The sequence below is a fragment of the Salmo salar genome, chromosome 15 (assembly GCF_965601325.2).
Source record: "Salmo salar chromosome 15, fSalSal1, whole genome shotgun sequence".
Lineage (NCBI taxonomy): Eukaryota > Metazoa > Chordata > Actinopteri > Salmoniformes > Salmonidae > Salmo > Salmo salar.
The window spans coordinates 7,067,276-7,086,514 of NC_138305.1; the positions used below are offsets into that span (position 1 = coordinate 7,067,276).

Below are 19,239 nucleotides of genomic sequence, written 5' to 3' on the forward strand. Positions count from 1 at the left end.
CATGAAAAGAGAGTAAAGGAGGAGGAGTCTATCTCCATAGTAAAGAAGGAGGAGTCTATCTTCATAGTAAAGGAGGAGGAGTCTATCTTCATAGTAAAGGAGGAGGAGTCTATCTTCATAGTAAAGGAGGAGGAGTCTATCTTCATAGTAAAGGAGGAGGAGTCTGTCTTCATAGTAAAGGAGGAGGAGTCTATCTCCATAGTAAAGGAGGAGGAGTCTATCTCCATAGTAAAGGAGGAGGAGTCTATCTCCATAGTAAAGGAGGAGGAGTCTATCTCCATAGTAAAGGAGGAGGAGTCTATCTCCATAGTAAAGAAGGAGGAGTCTATCTTCATAGTAAAGGAGGAGGAGTCTATCTTCATAGTAAAGGAGGAGGAGTCTGTCTCCATAGTAAAGGAGGAGGAGTCTATCTCCATAGTAAACGAGGAGGAGTCTATCTCCATAGTAAAGGAGGAGGAGTCTATCTCCATAGTAAAGAAGGAGGAGTCTATCTTCATAGTAAAGGAGGAGGAGTCTATCTTCATAGTAAAGAAGGAGGAGTCTATCTTCATAGTAAAGGAGGAGGAGTCTATCTTCATAGTAAAGGAGGAGGAGTCTGTCTCCATAGTAAAGGAGGAGGAGTCTATCTCCATAGTAAAGGAGGAGGAGTCTATCTCCATAGTAAAGGAGGAGGAGTCTATCTCCATAGTAAAGGAGGAGGAGTCTATCTCCATAGTAAAGGAGGAGGACTCTATCGAGTCGCAATATATTTATTATATTATACATTTTATTTCATTATCTAGTTCTTCACCCCCCCATTATACCCCCCCTTTATACCCCCTCACCCTCACCCCACCTTTATACCCCCCTTTATACCCCCTCACCCCCCTTTATACCCCCTCACCCTCCACCCACCCCTTTATACCCCCTCACCCTCCACCCCACATTTATACCACTCACCCTCCACCCCCTCAACCCCTCCTTATACCCCCTCACTCTCACCCCCCCTTTATACCCCCTACCCCCCCCTTTATACCCCCTCACCCTCCATTTAGGCTCCCCACTCCTCACCCCCCCCTTTATACCCCCTTACCCTCCATTTACGCTCCCCACTCCTCATCCCCCCCTTTATACCCCCTCACCCTCCATTTACGCTTCCCACTCCTCACCCCCCCACTGACTGTTATTGGCCCATCATACTTAATCTAGGGTGAAATGTCCTGGTCTGTGGTAAATTACTTGCAGCATTCATGAGAAGAGGGAGAGGTGAAGGGGAAGAGAGAAGAGGGGAGAGAGAAGAGGGGAGACGAGAGAGGTGAGAGAGAGGGGGAGGGAGAGAGAAGGGGGGAGACGAGAGAGGTGAGAGAGAGGGGAGATATTTATTTTTCTCAGGGCTAATGACCTGTCGACTAGACCCACCTACTGATGGTTATTTACTAGGGCCCAGATGCTTGGGCTCAAAATGAGTGGTAATGTCAGCGGGGGCCATCCTTCAGCAGCGGATCGGGAGGGGAGCTGGGATCGGTGATTGAATCCGAGTGATCCCATTGACATTGACTCTGTGACTTTTAAGGCCATTACCTTCGTCTGCCGAGATGATCACCTCATCATCGCTGCCGGGCTGACAGCTGATTAGCAACAAATTACTGACAGGAGAAGGAGAGCAGGGGAGAATTTGAGAAGGAGAGGGCTAACACGGATAGAGAAGCACACACACACACCGGGAGTAAGAAAGGAGAGAGGAGGGAGAGAGGAGAGAGAGGCCCACACACCTCTCCCCTTCACTTACACACACTCTCATACAAATAGCCCCCTCTCTTTCCCTCTCTCTCTCTCCCTCTCTCTCTCTCTCTCTCTCTCTCTCTCTCTTTCTCTCTCTCTCTCTCTCTCTCTCTCTCTCTCCCTCTCTCTCTCTCCCTCTCTCTCCCTCATGAACACACACACACACACACCCTTTGGGTGCTAAGTACTAGCCGTGTGTCTAGACAGCGATGGCAGCAATGCCCTGTCCACCAAGCTCATGGTCATGTAAAAGCAAAATGAATGTATCCCAAATGGCACCCTATTCCCTTTATAGTGCACTACTTTAGACCAGGACCCATAGGGCACTATATTCACCTTATGATGCCCACTTGACCCAGTTCCTGATCTGGAACTTATTATTCTACTCCATTCACAAACAAACAAAACGTTGTTAAATATTAATTAAATTGTACTAAGTTATCATATGGAATTGTTTTGAGATGGTCATACCAAGGATCATTTAACTATCATTTGGATTTTTAGGACCCCCTTTAGGTAGGAAAAAAACCCGATATTTTACATTTTAGTCATTAAGCAGACGCTCTTATCCAGAGCGACTTACAGTAGTGAATGCATACATTTCATACATTTTTTCCCCCCGTACTGGTCCCCCTTGGGAATCGAACCCACAACCCTGGCGTTACAAACACCATGCTCTACCAACTGAGCCACACGGGACCAATATAATTTTTTTTTTTTTTAATGAAACATTGAATTTGGCCTTACATCTATTAGCCAATAGAAACACATTGAATTTGGCCTTACATCTATTAGCCAATAGAAACACATTGAATTTGGCCTTACATCTATTAGCCAATAGAAACACATTGAATTTGGCCTTACATCTATTAGCCAATAGAAACACATTGAATAACAGATTCATACATGACAATAGTACATATAAAAAAAAAATATAAAAAAGACGTTTGTTTTAAAATGTCTGCCCTATATCCGAGAGATATAAGAAAGATCAGGAAATGATTTATATATTTTATAACCATATTTAATACATTTTTGTTTTGGTATTAAACTACTAACATACACTGCTCAAAAAAATAAAGGGAACACTTAAACAACACAATGTAACTCCAAGTCAATCACACTTCTGTGAAATCAAACTGTCCACTTAGGAAGCAACACTGATTGACAATACATTTCACATGCTGTTGTGCAAATGGAATAGACAACAGGTGGAAATTATACGCAATTAGCAAGACACCCCCAATAAAGGAGTGGTTCTGCTGGTGGGGACCACAGACCACTTCTCAGTTCCTATGCTTCCTGGCTGATGTTTTGGTCACTTTTGAATGCTGGCGGTGCTTTCACTCTAGTGGTAGCATGAGACGGAGTCTACAACCCACACAAGTGGCTCTGGTAGTGCAGCTCATCCAGGATGGCACATCAATGCGAGCTGTGGCAAGAAGGTTTGCTGTGTCTGTCAGCGTAGTGTCCAGAGCATGGAGGCGCTACCAGGAGACAGGCCAGTACATCAGGAGACGTGGAGGAGGTCGTAGGAGGGCAACAACCCAGCAGCAGGACCGCTACCTCCGCCTTTGTGCAAGGAGGAGCAGGAGGAGCACTGCCAGTGCCCTGCAAAATGACCTCCAGCAGGCCACAAATGTGCATGTGTCTGCTCAAGCGGTCAGAAACAGACTCCATGAGGGTGGTATGAGGGCCCGACGTCCACAGGTGGGGGTTGTGCTTACAGCCCAACACCGTGCAGGACGTTTGGCATTTGCCAGAGAACACCAAGATTGGCAAATTCGCCACTGGCGCCCTGTGGTCTTCACAGATGAAAGCAGGTTCACACTGAGCACACGTGACAGATGTGACAGAGTCTGGAGACGCCGTGGAGAACGTTCTGCTGCCTGCAACATCCTCCAGCATGACCGGTTTGGCGGTGGGTCAGTCATGGTGTGGGGTGGCATTTCTTTGGGGGGCCGCACAGCCCTCCATGTGCTCGCCAGAGGTAGCCTGACTGCCATTAGGTACTGAGATGAGATCCTCAGACCCTTTGTGAGACCATATGCTGGTGCGGTTGTCCCTGGGTTCCTCCTAATGCAAGACAATGCTAGACCTCATGTGGCTGGGGTGTGTCAGCAGTTCCTGCAAGAGGAAGGCATTGATGCTATGGACTGGCCCGCCCGTTCCCCAGACCTGAATCCAATTGAGCACATCTGGGACATCATGTCTCGCTCCATCCACCAACGCCACGTTGCACCACAGACTGTCCAGGAGTTGGCAGATGCTTTAGTCCAGGTCTGGGAGGAGATCCCTCAGGAGACCATCCGCCAACTCATCAGGAGCATGCCCAGGTGTTGTAGGGAGGTCATACAGGAACGTGGAGGCTACACACACTACTGAGCCTCATTTTGACTTGTTTTAAGGAGTCAAAGTTGGATCAGCCTGTAGTGTGGTTTTCCACTTTAATTTTGAGTGTGACTCCAAATCCAGACCTCCATGGGTTGATAAATTGGATTTCCATTGATTGTTTTTGTGTGATTTTGTTGTCAGCACATTCAACTATGTAAAGAAAAAAGTATTTAATAAGATTATTTCTTTCATTCAAATCTAGGATGTGTTGTTTAAGTGTTCCCTTTATTTTTTTGAGCAGTATATATACTTCCATACATGTTTTTAACTGCTTCCTTCAGATGATCACACAGTGGCACCAATCAAACGGAAAGGAAGGGAAAGGGGGATACCTAGTCAGTTGTCCAACTGAACGTATTCAACTGAAATGGGTCTTCAAGAGACAGGAAGCAAGTTGAGCTGCCTGTAGCCTGTTTATGGAGAAAGTTACCATTACACACCACATCCACATTGAAAAGGCTTGATGTACAGGCACTATCATAGAAGAATTTAAAGGGCTCCCGAGTGGCGCAGCGGTCTGTGCATTGCATCTCAGTGCTAGAGGCGTCACTACAGACCCTGGTTTGATCCCAGGGTGTATCACAACCAGCCATGATCAGGAGTCCCATAGAGCAGTGCACAATTGGCTCTGGGTTAGGGAGGGTTTGGCCGGGGTAGGCTGTCATTGTTAAAATAAGAATTTGTTCTCAACCTGACTTGCTTAGTTAAATAAAGGTTAAAATATATTTTTTAAATAAGTATAGAGTAGTCACAATACAGTATATCTATGGTAGTCACTTAGAAATAGGCACCGGTGTTGTTAGCGTATTATCTGGACAGTTGGTTCTGATGTTTATGGTCGCTTTGTTGACAGCATCATGTTGCTGTGATGCTGTGACAGTGATGCGAAGGCTTGAAAAAGAGCCGGGGGTATCTTCACAGAGATAGAGAGCAGCAAATGGAGCTTCACCACAAGATCTTCCTGGTCCCTGACCTCACTGGCTGACATCCCCAAAGAGAGAGAGAGAGAGAGAGAGAGAGAACGAGAACTCCAGTGCACAAGTCTGAAAATGTAAACATTTTTGGAAATTTGTGGGCACGTGCCCAACAGTGTTCGGCCCTGCACACCTTCCGTAAATCTCCAATTACTGACCATTTTATGTGCGTGGGCGTCCACGGACGTGTATTTGTCCGGAAACGGTTCAGTAAATCCCCGGAAACTACCACACACGTTCACCAACTAGCGGCAGGTAGTGCCCTAGAGCATTGGACTTGTAACCGAAAGGTTGCAAGATTGAATCCCCGAGCTGCAAGGTAAAAATCTGTCTTTCTGCCCCTGAAAAAGGCATTTAAACCACTGTTCCTAGGCCGTCATTGAAAATAAAAATGTGTTCTTAACTGACTTGCCTAGTTAAATAAAGGTTAAAAAAAATACTATATATATATACTGCTCAAAAAAAATAAAGGGAACACTTAAACAACACATCCTAGATCTGAATGAAAGAAATAATCTTATTAAATACTTTTTTCTTTACATAGTTGAATGTGCTGACAACAAAATCACACAAAAATAATCAATGGAAATACAATTTATCAACCCATGGAGGTCTGGATTTGGTGTCACACTCAAAATTAAAGTGGAAAACCCCACTACAGGCTGATCCAACTTTGATGTAATGTCCTTAAAACAAGTCAAAATGAGGCTCAGTAGTGTGTGTGGCCTCCACGTGCCTGTATGACCTCCCTACAACGCCTGGGCATGCTCCTGATGAGGTGACGGATGGTCTCCTGAGGGATCTCCTCCCAGACCTGGACTAAAGCAGCCGCCAACTCCTGGACAGTCTGTGGTGCAACGTGGCGTTGGTGGATGGAACGAGACATGATGTCCCAGATGTGCTCAATTGGATTCAGGTCTGGGGAACGGGCGGGCCAGTCCATAGCATCAATGCCTTCCTCTTGCAGGAACTGCTGACACACTCCAGCCAGCATTGTCTTGCATTAGGAGGAACCCAGGGCCAACCGCACCAGCATATGGTCTCACAAGGGGTCTGAGGATCTCATCTCGGTACCTAATGGCAGTCAGGCTACCTCTGGCGAGCACATGGAGGGCTGTGCGGCCCCCCAAAGAAATGCCGCCCCACACCATGACTGACCCACCGCCAAACCGGTCATGCTGGAGGATGTTGCAAGCAGCAGAACGTTCTCCACGGCGTCTCCAGACTCTGTCACATCTGTCACATGTGCTCAGTGTGAACCTGCTTTCATCTGTGAAGACCACAGGGCGCCAGTGGCGAATTTGCCAATCTTGGTGTTCTCTGGCAAATGCCAAATGTCCTGCATGGTGTTGGGCTGTAAGCACAACCCCCACCTGTGGACGTCGGGCCCTCATACCACCCTCATGGAGTCTGTTTCTGACCGTTTGAGCAGACATATGCACATTTGTGGCCTGCTGGAGGTCATTTTGCAGGGCTCTGGCAGTGCTTCTCCTGCTCCTCCTTGCACAAAGGCGGACGTAGCGGTCCTGCTGCTGGGTTGTTGCCCTCCTACGGCCTCCTCCACGTCTCCTGATGTACTGGCCTGTCTCCTGGTAGCGCCTCCATGCTCTGGACACTACGCTGACAGACACAGCAAACCTTCTTGCCACAGCTCGCATTGATGTGCCATCCTGGATGAGCTGCACTACCTGAGCCACTTGTGTGGGTTGTAGACTCTCATGCTACCACTAGAGTGAAAGCACCGCCAGCATTCAAAAGTGACCAAAACATCAGCCAGGAAGCATAGGAACTGAGAAGTGGTCTGTGGTCCCCACCTGCAGAACCACTCCTTTATTGGGGGTGTCTTGCTAATTGCCTATAATTTCCACCTGTTGTCTATTCCATTTGCACAACAGCATGTGAAATTTATTGTCAATCAGTGTTGCTTCCTAAGTGGACAGTTTGATTTCACAGAAGTGTGATTGACTTGGAGTTACATTGTGTTGTTTAAGTGTTTCCTTTATTTTTTTGAGCAGTGTATATATATATATTTTTTTTTTCATAATAAAAACAGGACACATCTTAAAATTCCAGTGCACGCCTTTGACATCAGTTTGCAATACATCTCCGTTCTGGTCCGCAAGGTTACGTATGCTTTTTTACCCCATTGAATGCTAATTCTAGTCATTGAATGCTAATTCTTGTCATTGAATGCTAATTCTAGTCATTGCTAGCTTTCCTTAGTGGCTGTCATTGGTAAAAACACAATTAATTATTCAATGAATGAGTGAAGTACAGTGAATTAGGAATGAATTCATGAATAAATGACTTTTAATCATTATTGTTATTAATAATATAACACATTAGGGTTCCTAAACATTTTCAGCAAGAAAATGTAAGCACCATTATCTTGATTTTTCCAGCAGCTCACGACAAAAACAACTCTTAGTTCCTTGAATAAAACACACAAATACACTTGAAGGATGACAATTCATTTCAGTAGAGCAGGATAAAGCAGGTAATAGCATCTGCATAGACTAAACAGGGCCTGAAACTAAAGTAACCTCCATGGAGGCTAGCCCTGGCCCAAGCTGGATGAATCCTGCCAGTACTATGTGCGATTCTTAAGAAAACATTTTCATTAAGCTTTGAATTTTGAATGTGGTGCTTACATGTGTTAAAGGGTGGTGGGGGGTACACCTCATATGGAGGAATATGTACGAGCCTAATCAAAATTGAAAGATCAACAAAAGCGTTTTCTAAAGAATCAAGCACAGCTCCAGCTTTGTCCAGGGCAAGCCTCTGTTGGGGGTGCTATAGTGCTGAGAGTTCAGGGGTCCATGGGATATACAGTACCAGTCAAAAGTACATTGTAGAATAATAGTGAAGACATCAAAACCATGAAATAACGCATATGGAATCATGTAGTAACCAAAAAAAGTGTTAAACAAATCAAAATATATATATATTTGCTTATTTGAGCTGTTCTTGCCATAATATGGACTTGGTATTTTACCAAAATATCTTCTGTATACCACCCCTACCTTGTCACAACACAACTGATTGGCTCAAATGCATTAAGATAGAAAGAAATTCCACAAAATAACTTTTAACAAGGCACACCTGTTAATTGAAATGCATTCCAGGTGACTACCTCATGAAGCTGGTTGAGAGAATGCCAAGAGTGTGCAAAGCTGTCATCAAGGCAAAGGGTGGCTATTTTGAAGTATCTAAAATATCAAATATATTTTGATTTGTTTAACACTTTTTTGCTTACTACATGATTCCATCTGTGTTATTTCATCATTTTGATGTCTTCGCTATTATTCTATAATGTAGAAAATAGCAAAAAATTAAGAAAAACCCTAGAATGAGTAGGTGTGTCCAAACTTTTGACTGGTACTGTAGGTTGCCTTGATGAAAACTCCCCAGACATGATCCGTGTGATGTGGCTTGTCAAGTAGCTCTGGTCCCTCTCCAAGCAGCTCTGTAGTTCTTGACTAAGGACAATGAGCACCTCACTCCGCAAGTAGGTGGGCTTGACGAACCACACTGGTTTGTTATTTTGCAGGCCATCCTCCTCATCAGGTCCACATTAACTCCTCTCCAAATGTCTCTCTCATCCTCTGCAAGCAGTCTCGACCGTGCATCTAGAACCAATAGAACACATCTATCTAGAACACATATATCTAGAACACACCAATCTAGAACACACCTATCTAGAACCAATAGAACACATATATCTAGAACCAATAGAACACATATATCTAGAACCAATAGAACACATCTATATAGAACCAATAGAACATATAAAACATATTTCTAGAACCAATAGAACACATATATCTAGAACCAATAGAACACATCTATATAGAACCAATAGAACATATAAAACATATTTCTAGAACCAATAAAACACATATATCTAGAACCAATTGAACACATCTATCTAGCACCAATAGAACACATCTATATAGAAACAATAGAACACATCTATATAGAACCAATAGAACACATCTATATAGAACCAATAGAGCATATCAATGTAGAACCAATAGAATACAATCTATATAGAACCAATAGAACACAATCTATATAGAACCAATAGAACACATACATCTAGAACCAAAAGAACACATCTATATAGAACCAATAGAGCACAGCAATGTAGAACCAATAGAACACATCTATATAGAACCAATAGAGCACAACTATCTAGAACCAATAGAACACATATATCTAGAACCAATAGAACACATATATATAGAACCAATAGAGCACATCGATGTAGAACCAATATAACACATCTATATAGAACCAATAGAGCACATCGATGTAGAACCAATAGAACACATCTATATAGAACCAATAGAACACATATATTTAGAACCAATAGAACACATCTATCCAGAACCAATAGAACACATATATCTAGAACCAATAGAACACATCTATATAGAACCAATTGTAGTCCATAATAGTTTGCAAGCCCTGCCACATCCGACGAGCATCAGAGCCGGTGTACTATGATTTAATCTTAGTTCTGTATTGGTGCTTTGCTTGTTTGATGGTTCGTCGGAGAAAATAGCAGTATTTCTTATAAGAGTCAGGGTTTGAGTCCTGCTCCTTGAAAGCGGCAGCTCTACCCTTTAGCTCAGTGCGGATGTTGCCTGTTGTCCATGGCTTCTGGTTATGGTACTGTATGTACGTACAGTCACTGTGGGGAGTTATCTATCCAAAACAGAGATGTATGGATAGACCACTTCTCCAATCTTTTTGTCTCTAGAACAAAGAACAAACAACAAAAACATATACATGATCAAATACAAATCTTAGAATCAGCTATTAAAGACTACCAGAAACCACTGAATGAACTGCAGGACAAAATACAAACCCTCCAACCCAAAAAGTCCTGTGGTGTTGATGGCCCCTAAATGAAGTTATAAAATATACCCACCACAAATTCCAATTGGCTATACTTTAACTCTTTAACATCATCCTCAGCTTTGGCATCTTCCCCAATATTTGGAACAAAGGACTGATCACCCCAATCAACAAAAGTGGAGACAAATTTGACCCCAATAACTATCGTGGGATATGCGTCAACAGCAACCTTGGGAAAATCCTCTGCATTATCATTAACAGCAGACTCGTACAGTTCCTCATTGAAAGCAATGTAATGAGCAAATGTCAAATTGGCTTTTCACCAAATTATCGTACGACAGACCACATATTCAGCCTGCACACCCTAATTGACGAACAAATAAAAGAAAAACAAAGGCAAAGTCTTCTCATGCTTTGTTGATTTCAAAACAGCTTTTGACTCAATTTGGCATGAGGGTCTGCTATACAAACTGATGGAAAGCAGTGTTGGGGAAAACATACAACATTATAAAATCCATGTACACAAACAACATACATTTCTTCCCACAGGGACGTGGGGTGAGACAGGGATTCAGCTTGAGCCCCACCCTCTTCAACATATATATCAATGAATTGGCGAGGGCATTAGATCAGTCTGCAGCACCCGGTCTCATTTTACTAGAATCTGAAGTCAAATGTCTACTGTTTGCTTATGATCTGGTGTTTCTGTCACCAACCAAGGAGGGCCTACAGCAGCACCTAGATCTTCTGCACAGATTCTGTCAGACTTGGGCCCTGACAGTAAATCTCAGTAAGACCAAAATAATGGTGCTCCAAAAAAAGGTCCAGTTGCCAGGACCAAAATACAAATTCCATCTAGACACCGTTGCCCTAGAGCACACAAAAAACTATACCTACCTTGGCCAAAACATCAACACCACAGGTAACTTCCACAAGGCTGTGAACGATCTGAGAGACAAGAAGGGTCTTCTAAGCCATCAAAGGGAACATAAAATTCGACATCCCAATTAGGATCTGGCTAAAAATACTTGAATCAGTTATAAAACCTACTGCCCTTTATAGTAGTCAGGTCTGGGATCCGTTCACCAACCAAAAATTCACAAAGTGGGACAAACACCAAACACAAACACCTAGGGAGCTCTAGGTTGACAAGGTGGAGTTACCAGGCTAGGGAGCTCTAGGATAGGGGGCGCCACAGCGCATTTTGAAAAAAAATCGTTCCCATTTTCAACGGCCTACTAATCAAACTCAGAAGCTAGGGCATGCATATACTTATTATATATGGATAGAAAACACTCTAAAGTTTATAAAACTGTTTGAATGGTGTCTGTGAGTATAACAGAACTCAAATGGCAGTCAAAACCCCGAGAACGATTGAAACAGGAAGTGGAATTCTGAATCGTGGACTCGACTTCTCATCTTTCCCTATAAATAACACCGTTAACCATGGTTCAGTGAGCACTTCCTATTGCTTCCACTAGATGTCGCCAGTCTTTTCACAGTGGTTTGAGCCTTATAGAGTCAAAACTCAGTGAATGAGACGAGTTGGAAATTGGTCACAGGGGATGGGCCATCACCATTATGACGCCGGCGGCCATGTCTGCCCCCACCTTTGGAAACGGTTTTAAAGGCCATGAAATCATCCCCTCGAATCTTATTGGCTCTCTTGGTGTTACAGGCCCTGAAGATTAATGTTTTACAACGTTTGACATGTTTGAACGAACCCACAGGCGGGAGAATCTCATTTTATCCGGAACTTCAGCCCTGCGCTTGGAGAGAGCCATAGGACGCGCTACCAACAGCAGGCTAATGGAACGTGAAGTATGGACTTTTTGACCGAAAATACATCTGTTGTGGACCTGGGATGCTTTCTGATGAAGACAACTAAAGGTAGGCGATTATTGACAATATTATACAAGATGAGATGTGACATGCGATTGTTTCCAAGATGGCGCCGAGCTCTGTATATTAGCTCATTTTCTGAGTATCGCATCTCCTTTTATCGCAAAGTGTGATTACCCAGTAAAGTTAATTTAAAATCTGGTATGACAGGTGTTCTCAAGAGATATTCATCTATAAATGTTAGATTGACAATATAAATTAAAAAAATCGTTATAGGATAGTAATTTAGGGAAATGTAGCATTGTTTACCGGGACGCATTTGAGGGGAAATTATTTAGTCAACCTCAGACAGAGATGTAAAATGCTGTTTTTATATATAAATATGACCTTTATTGAACAAAAGAATGCATGCATTGTATAACATGATGTCCTAGGGGTGCCATCTGATGAAGTTTGTAAAAGGTTAGTGCTGCATTTAGCTGTTTTTTGATTATATGTGATGCAAGTGGTTGGTCGGAAAATGGCTATGAAGCTGCTTTTTACGATGGACTCATCTAACATAATCTAATGATTTGCTTTTCCTGTAAAACCTTTTTGAAATCGGACGACGTGGGTCGATTCAGGAGAGGTGTATCTATAAAAAAAAAAATATATATATTCCTTTTTTTTTTTAAATATGATTTTTTTTTAATGCTAATTGGCGATATGATTTTTCGCTGGATTTTGATCCCGCTGACGGGATGAGACGCTGAAGAGGATACCTACCTTGGCCAAAACATCAACACCACAGGTAACTTCCACAAGGCTGTGAACGATCTGAGAGACAAGAAGGGTCTTCTAAGCCATCAAAGGGAACATAAAATTCGACATCCCAATTAGGATCTGGCTAAAAATACTTGAATCAGTTATAAAACCTACTGCCCTTTATAGTAGTCAGGTCTGGGATCCGTTCACCAACCAAAAATTCACAAAGTGGGACAAACACCAAACACAAACACCTAGGGAGCTCTAGGTTGACAAGGTGGAGTTACCAGGCTAGGGAGCTCTAGGTTGACACGGGGGCATTACCAGGCTAGGGGGCTGTAGGTTGACAAGGTGGAGTTACCAGGCTAGGGGGCTGTAGGTTGACAAGGTGGTGTTACCAGGCTAGGGGGCTGAAGGTTGACAAGGTGGTGTTACCAGGCTAGGGAGCTCTAGGTTGACAAGGTGGAGTTACCAGGCTAGGGAGCTGTAGGTTGACAAGGTGGAGTTACCAGGCTAGGGAGCTGTAGGTTGACAAGGTAGTGTTACCAGGCTAGGGAGCTGTAGGTTGACAAGGTGGAGTTACCAGGCTAGGGAGCTCTAGGTTGACAAGGTGGAGTTACCAGGCTAGGGAGCTGTAGGTTGACAAGGTAGTGTTACCAGGCTAGGGGGTTGTAGGTTGACAAGGTGGAGTTACCAGGCTAGGGGGCTGTAGGTTGACAAGGTGGTGTTACCAGGCTAGGGGGCTGTAGGTTGACAAGGTGGTGTTACCAGGCTAGGGAGCTGTAGGTTGACAAGGTGGTGTTACCAGGCTAGGGAGCTCTAGGTTGACAAGGGGGAGTTACCAGGCTAGGGAGCTCTAGGTTGACAAGGTGGTGTTACCAGGCTAGGGAGCTGTAGGTTGACAAGGTGGTGTTACCAGGCTAGGGAGCTCTAGGTTGACAAGGTGGTGTTACCAGGCTAGGGGGCTGTAGGTTGACAAGGTGGTGTTACCAGGCTAGGGGGTTGTAGGTTGACAAGGTGGAGTTACCAGGCTAGGGGGCTGTAGGTTGACAAGGTGGTGTTACCAGGCTAGGGGGCTGTAGGTTGACAAGGTGGTGTTACCAGGCTAGGGAGCTGTAGGTTGACAAGGTGGTGTTACCAGGCTAGGGAGCTGTAGGTTGACAAGGGGGAGTTACCAGGCTAGGGAGCTCTAGGTTGACAAGGTGGTGTTACCAGGCTAGGGGGCTGTAGGTTGACAAGGTGGTGTTACCAGGCTAGGGAGCTGTAGGTTGACAAGGTGGAGTTACCAGGCTAGGGAGCTGTAGGTTGACAAGGTGGTGTTACCAGGCTAGGGAGCTGTAGGTTGACAAGGTGGAGTTACCAGGCTAGGGAGCTGTAGGTTGACAAGGTGGTGTTACCAGGCTAGGGGGTTGTAGGTTGACAAGGTGGTGTTACCAGGCTAGGGAGCTGTAGGTTGACAAGGTGGTGTTACCAGGCTAGGGGGCTGTAGGTTGACAAGGTGGTGTTACCAGGCTAGGGGGTTGTAGGTTGACAAGGTGGAGTTACCAGGCTAGGGAGCTGTAGGTTGACAAGGTGGTGTTACCAGGCTAGGGGGCTCTAGGTTGACAAGGTGGTGTTACCAGGCTAGGGAGCTCTAGGTTGACAAGGTGGAGTTACCAGGCTAGGGGGTTGTAGGTTGACAAGGTGGAGTTACCAGGCTAGGGAGCTCGAGGTTGACAAGGTGGAGTTACCAGGCTAGGGAGCTGTAGGTTGACAAGGTGGTGTTACCAGGCTAGGGTGCTGTAGGTTGACAAGGTGGAGTTACCAGACTAGGGGGCTGTAGGTTGACAAGGTGGAGTTACCAGGCTAGGGGGCTGTAGGTTGACAAGGTGGAGTTACCAGGATAGGGGGCTGTAGGTTGACAAGGTGGAGTTACCAGGCTAGGGGGCTGTAGGTTGACAAGGTGGTGTTACCAGGCTAGGGGGCTGTAGGTTGACAAGGTGGAGTTACCAGGCTAGGGAGCTCTAGGTTGACAAGGTGGTGTTACCAGGCTAGGGGGCTGTAGGTTGACAAGGTGGTGTTACCAGGCTAGGGAGCTGTAGGTTGACAAGGTGGTGTTACCAGGCTAGGGGGTTGTAGGTTGACAAGGTGGAGTTACCAGGCTAGGGGGCTGTAGGTTGACAAGGTGGAGTTACCAGGCTAGGGAGCTGTAGGTTGACAAGGTGGAGTTACCAGGCTAGGGGGCTGTAGGTTGACAAGGTGGAGTTACCAGGCTAGGGAGCTCTAGGTTGACAAGGTGGTGTTACCAGGCTAGGGGGCTGTAGGTTGACAAGGTGGAGTTACCAGGCTAGGGGGCTGTAGGTTGACAAGGGGGAGTTACCAGGCTAGGGAGCTGTAGGTTGACAAGGGGGAGTTACCAGGCTAGGGGGCTGTAGGTTGACAAGGTAGTGTTACCAGGCTAGGGGGCTGTAGGTTGACAAGGGGGAGTTACCAGGCTAGGGGGTTGTAGGTTGACAAGGTAGTGTTATCAGGCTAGGGGGCTGTAGGTTGACAAGGTGGTGTTACCAGGCTAGGGGGTTGTAGGTTGACAAGGTGGAGTTACCAGGCTAGGGAGCTCTAGGTTGACAAGGTGGTGTTACTAGGCTAGGGGGCTGTAGGTTGACAAGGTGGAGTTACCAGGCTAGGGGGCTCTAGGTTGACAAGGTGGTGTTACCAGGCTAGGGGGTTGTAGGTTGACAAGGTGGAGTTACCAGGCTAGGGGGCTGTAGGTTGACAAGGTGGTGTTACCAGGCTAGGGGGCTCTAGGTTGACAAGGTGGTGTTACCAGGCTAGGGGGCTGTAGGTTGACAAGGTGGAGTTACCAGGCTAGGGAGCTGTAGGTTGACAAGGTAGTGTTACCAGGCTAGGGAGCTGTAGGTTGACAAGGTGGTGTTACCAGGCTAGGGGGCTGTAGGTTGACAAGGTGGAGTTACCAGGCTAGGGGGCTGTAGGTTGACAAGGTGGAGTTACCAGGCTAGGGAGCTCTAGGTTGACAAGGTGGTGTTACCAGGCTAGGGGGCTGTAGGTTGACAAGGTGGTGTTACCAGGCTAGGGGGCTGTAGGTTGACAAGGTGGTGTTACCAGGCTAGGGGGTTGTAGGTTGACAAGGTGGCGTTACCAGGCTAGGGGGCTGTAGGTTGTCATGGGGGCGTTACCAGGCTAGGGGGCTGTAGGTTGTCATGGGGGCGTTACCAGGCTAGGGGGCTGTGAGTCCTTGTGTGAGCTGACGAAAGTTAATCTCATGGCAGTAGAAGATGTCATTGTGTGTAAGGCAACATGAAAAGTAGGGTAACCTACCCATAGTTCACCTCGCGGTTTTACGTGATGTACAGCGATGTTATATACTGTACGATGATTATTCTTATATTGGTATATCTTGTTTCTGATTATTCTACGTTCTCAAGAATGCAGAAATGATAGAGATAATCAACCGTTAATAATCATCAGGACTTCTTTATTTATTTCAGTAGTGAGGTCAGGTCAGGTCAGTTCAACTCACATCCGGTGAGTATTTCCGGACGAAGCAGTAACTGTGTCAGCATGTATCAGTCTATAAATGGGGGCCAACTCAACTGGGTAGCCACCAGTTCTAACCAGTCTGGTCCATTATCTTCCATCTTTACCCCCTCAGAGACAAAGGTGGGGACAAGTCCTCCTCTACTCCAGCGTGCCATCTTACAGTACTCCCAGACCTGAGCCAGCCTCCAACGGGGGAGATTACTCCTCAAACAACACACCAAAATATTCCCTGTCCATTTCATGACTCTTGGCATATGGAAACCTGCGTCTAATTAAAATGGTCTCAAATCAGCCAAAAACATAATAAATACATCCTGTTTGGAGCATCACCACTCATCTGACTACTGCCATCATGTACTGTCCTGAAGGAGAGGAGGTATAGGAGGTCTGAGAGAGAGAGAGAGAGAGAGAGCGAGAGGGAGAGAGAGAGAGAGAGAGAGAATGTGCACACTGTCCACAAAATGAGGTGGAAACTGAGCTGCACTTCCTAAACTCCAGCCAAATACATGACCATATTAGAGACCCATATTTCCCTCAGATTACACAGACCCACAAAGAATTTGAAAACAAATCAAATTTTGATAAACTCCCATATCTATTGGGTGAAATGCCACAGTGTGCAATCCCAGCCGCAAGATTTGTGACCTGTTGCCACAAGAAAAGGCCAACCAGTGAAGAACAAACACCATTGTAAATATAACCCATATTTATGTTTTGTTCTACTATTTGCACATATGACATTTGAAATGTCTCTATTCTTTTGAAACTCTTGTGAGTGTAATGTTTACTGTACATTTTTTATTGTTTATTTCACTTTTTGTATTATCTACTTCACTTGCTTTGGCAATGTTAACAGATGTTTCCCATTCCAATAAAGCCCTTAGAAAGAAAGAAAGAAAGAAAGAAAGAAAGAAAGAAAGAAAGAAAGAGAGAGAGAAAGAAAGAAAGAAAGAAAGAAAGAAAGAGAGAGAGAGAGAGTTTAGTTTATTAGGATCCCCAGCTGCTCTTCCTGGGGTCCACATAAAACCTACAAATACATGACAAAGTACAGAACAGTAATAGACATCAAATTCAAAATAAAAAAGTATATATTGTAAAGACATGAAGAGACAAAAAAATATACTATTCATATTCTTATACAGTGCAGCTAAATTAGATATTTAGAAAGAGGAGAGGCGCTGTGATAGAATATCATTTTTTATATCTGTTTTCTAAAGATAAACTTGCTTTTTGTCTGAGTAACCTCTGGTAACAGATCATTCCATGATGACATGACTCTATACGTCACTGAGTAACCTCTGGTAACAGATCATTCCATGATGACATGACCCTATACATAACTGAGTAACAGATCATTCCATGATGACATGACTCTATACGTCACTGAGTAACCTCTGGTAACAGATCATTCCATGATGACATGACCCTATACATAACTGAGTAACCTCTGATAACAGAACATTCCATGATGACATGACTCTATACATAACAGAGTAACCTCTGGTAACAGATCATTCCATGATGACATGACTCTATACATAACTGAGTAACCTCTGGTAACAGATCATTCCATGATGACATGACTCTATACATAACAGAGTAACAGATAATTCCATGGTGACTCTATACATCACCGAGTAACCTCTGGTAACAGATCATTCCATGATGACATGACTCTATACATAACAGAGTAACCTCTGGTAACAGATCATTCCATGATGACATGACTCTATACATAACAGAGTAACCTCTGGTAACAGATCATTCCATGATGACATGACTCTCTCTATACATCACTGAGTGAGGCATTAAATCTCACTGGCTGAAGGTGCTAATGTGAGGAGTGTGCAATCATCAGCATACATAGTCCAATCTATCTCTGAAGACCATCCGGTTTTGATTTCTATTTGCCATATATTTTTAACTGTGCTGTTTCACAAAAGTTCTGAACCTATATACATTTTACAGACACAGTATATTTTACATTAGTGTCATGTTGTATAATGATAGGAGACATGAGCAGGAATAAGAAATAGGTCTTTTTTTCTCTACCCTAAACAGCGTACAACTTGAACATGACGGGGACAAAGCCCAAAACAAACACGTACATAAACTCGGCAAAAAAAGAAATGTCCCTTTTTCAGGACCCTGTCTTTCAAAGATAATTCATAAAAATCAAAATAACTTCACAGATCTTCATTGTAAAGGGTTTAAACACTGTTTCCCATGCTTGTTCAATGAACCATAAACAACTAATGAACAAGCATCTGTGGAACGGTTGTTAACCTCTATGGGCGAGCGCTCGTCCCACCTACTCAACAGCCAGTGTAATCCCGTGGCGCGATATTCAAATACCTTAGAAATGCTATTACTTCAATTTCTCAAACATATGACTATTTTACACCATTTTAAAGACAAGACTCTCGTTAATCTAACCACACTGTCCGATTTCAAAAAGGCTTTACAACGAAAGCAAAACATTAGATTATGTCAGCAGAGTACCCAGCCAGAAATAATCAGACACCCATTTTTCAAGCTAGCATATAATGTCACATAAACCCAAACCACAGCTAAATGCAGCACTAACCTTTGATGATCTTCATCAGATGACAATCCTAGGACATTATGTTATACAATACATGCATGTTTTGTTCAATCAAGTTCATATTTATATCAAAAACCAGCTTTTTACATGAGCATGTGACTAGCATGTGACTAGCATTCCCACCGAACACTTCCGGTGAATTTACTAAATTACTCACGATAAACGTTCACAAAAAACATAACAATTATTTTAAGAATTATAGATACAGAACTCCTTTATGCACTCGCTATGTCCGATTTTAAAATAGCTTTTCGGTGAAAGCACATTTTGCAATATTCTGAGTAGATAGCCCGGCCATCACAGGCTAGCTATTTTGACACCCACCAAGTGTGGTACTCACCAAACTCCGATTTACTATTAGAAAAGTTTGATTACCTTTGCTGTTCTTCGTCAGAATGCACTCCCAGGACTTCTACTTCAATAACAAATGTTGGTTTGGTTCCAAATAATCCATAGTTATATCCAAATAGCGGCGTTTTGTTCGTGCGTTCAAGACACTATCCGAAGGGTAAAGCGTGA

General features: G+C 44.1%; 1 non-coding gene across 1 annotated transcript; it reads right to left on the reverse strand.

The window, feature by feature from the left end:
• Nucleotides 1-2,386: 2,386 nt before the first annotated feature.
• trnat-ugu (transfer RNA threonine (anticodon UGU)) lies at nucleotides 2,387-2,462 on the reverse strand. Its single transcript has one exon. It is a non-coding gene; the product is annotated as a tRNA-Thr (tRNA).
• Nucleotides 2,463-19,239: the final 16,777 nt, after the last annotated feature.